This window comes from Portunus trituberculatus, chromosome 39 (assembly GCF_017591435.1).
Source record: "Portunus trituberculatus isolate SZX2019 chromosome 39, ASM1759143v1, whole genome shotgun sequence".
Classification (NCBI taxonomy): domain Eukaryota; kingdom Metazoa; phylum Arthropoda; class Malacostraca; order Decapoda; family Portunidae; genus Portunus; species Portunus trituberculatus.
The window spans coordinates 2,516,095-2,518,459 of NC_059293.1; positions in this window are offsets into that span (position 1 = coordinate 2,516,095).

The following is a 2,365-nucleotide window of genomic DNA, read 5'->3' on the forward strand; positions in this document are numbered from 1 at the left end:
ATTTATAAACTTGTATCAGATCTCCTCTCTCCCTTCTTTGTTCCAGGGTTGGTAGATCCATAGCCTTTAGTCTCTCCTCATATGTCATCCATTCAAATTCTGGAACCATTCTTGTAGCCATTTTTTGTAGTCTCTCCAACTTCCTAATGTGTTTCTTTTTATGAGGGGTCCACACTACTCCTGTATATTCCAATCTGGGTCTTATTATAGTACTTATCAATTTCTTCATCATTTCTTTGTCCATATAGTGAAATGCTACTCCAATATTCCTTAGCAAATTATATGTTTCTCTAAAAATTCTATCAATATGGCTTACCGGTTTATCGTTTTCGTAAATCTTTAAAACAGGAGCTCCTCTCTAATGCGTGCAATAACATCACAAAATGATGAGTAGTTAATGGAGAACACGTACCTTGTGGTCTTGTTTGGGGGTCACACACGGTTATGTCACATTGCCTCACTGAAATTAGAGACGTCACTCAGAGTGTAAGTCCAAATAGTAAACATTGCTATTGTCTATTGTATATATCTGGGGTTTGTTGGTAACAGGAAGTGACTGTCTGTTGTTCACATCCTGGGTTTGTGGGTAACTGCTGAATAGGATTCTTATTGTGTCTATAGTTCTTTTGTCCAATGACGTGCCACCACCTCTTAACACCACAAGCTGCGCTAACGGGAATTTGCTATATGTATTCATAGGCGGGGCACAGCTGGGCAGACAGGTGCACAGAGATCTGTGTGCGCAGTTGAGCCATGGCCACCAGTGACATTAGTTGTAAAGGTTGCGAATTTGATTACTGGGAAATCATCGCTCCTGCGATGCAAGTCAGTGTACAATCGAGAAGAGGACCAGCCAAGACCTTCATCCTTTCGTTAAGGTATTGTGAGGAGGGGTATTGGTAGAGGTAAAGCATATTGTGTGAAGCTATAAGAGAACCAGTGATCGAGGGAGGGAAGCTGCCCCAAAGCAAGGATACGATAGGTTAGGTTCATGTTAGTGTTAGGTTAGTGTTGCAGGGGGGGGGGAGTCTGGGGGCACAGCCCCCCCCGGTTAGGTTAGGTTACGTTAGGTTAGGTTTTTGTCCTTAGATTTTTATGGATCGCCATATCTCACCTCTTTTGGCTCCCCCCCCAAACCCCCGATTCCCTATGTGCCCCTAAGCTTGTTGGGGGGAAGGGTGGTAATAAATAAGAATATGTAAGGAGTTGCTGTTCTATAGATTTATCATTGTTTTCTTCCATCGTTACTCCTAAGTCCTTTTCCTTTTTTACTTTCTCCAGTTCTACTCCATCTCCCATCTTATAGATTCTCACGGGTCATCTTTCACTCTTTCCCATTTCCATGACATGGCTTTTGTTCACATTGAATTCCATTTCCCACTTTTTACTCCATTCCCAGATCTTATTTAGGGCTTCTTGCAGTTGCGTCCTCCCCGCTGAGTCGGGAGGACGTCAAAATTTTTACTCCGTGTTTACATGAGTTGCAGCCCCTACAAGAGAAAATCAAAAGTGATTTGGAGGGAACACGCGTACTCAGTAGCTACCGAGGGAGGTCTAGGCCCATTTTGCCAGCCAGAAATAAGCCAGAAGAAGACAGAAAATAAGCGTCCGTGCCTGGGTTTGGTGGTGTCCCCCCCGCCACAAAGCCTGCTGCTTCCCACGTGGGCCCAGCACAAAGCACTATGCTCGTCGCAGACACTGTTGAGGTGGAGGTAGGCGTAGCAGCCCTAGAGGACATGGAGATTGTTGAGGAGCCTCGTCCTGCACCATCTGGCAAGGAAAAACACCAGGGAAATGCTGCTGCTGATCAGATTCCCTGTCGAGATGAACCTGACCCGGCCACCTCGGACCGTAAACAAAGGCGTCGTCTGTTCTTCCCTGTTGGCCATGGGATGACAGCCAGTGAGCTTTTCAGCTGGTTTGCTGCCCTGCTGAAACAACACCCAGACCTGCAGCCACTCTACAAGGAGGGACGGAACCAGCCCTATATAACGGTCAGTACTGACTCCTCCTTTTACGCCACCCTGGTGAGTGAGCGTTTTCTGGGCCTGGTTATGGAGTGCCCTGGCGACGATGGCACTCACCCTGTTATTATCCATGGAGTGGCGACTCACATCAATGTCAACCTGATAGAGGTACCAGCTGGATTCCATGGGCTGAAGAGGAGGATGGTGGGGCAGATGGCCAGGCCCCAACTGTTGGGAGTGGTGACAGGCAAGGTGCCCACTGAGGTGAATCTCCTGGGCCTTGGACATCGGCGTGTGGAGCGGTATACACCTGAACCTGACCTGTGTCGCCACTGTAGTCGCTGGGGACACAAGGAGCGGCGCTGCCAGTCTGCCCCTCGCTGCAGGTACTGTGCTGG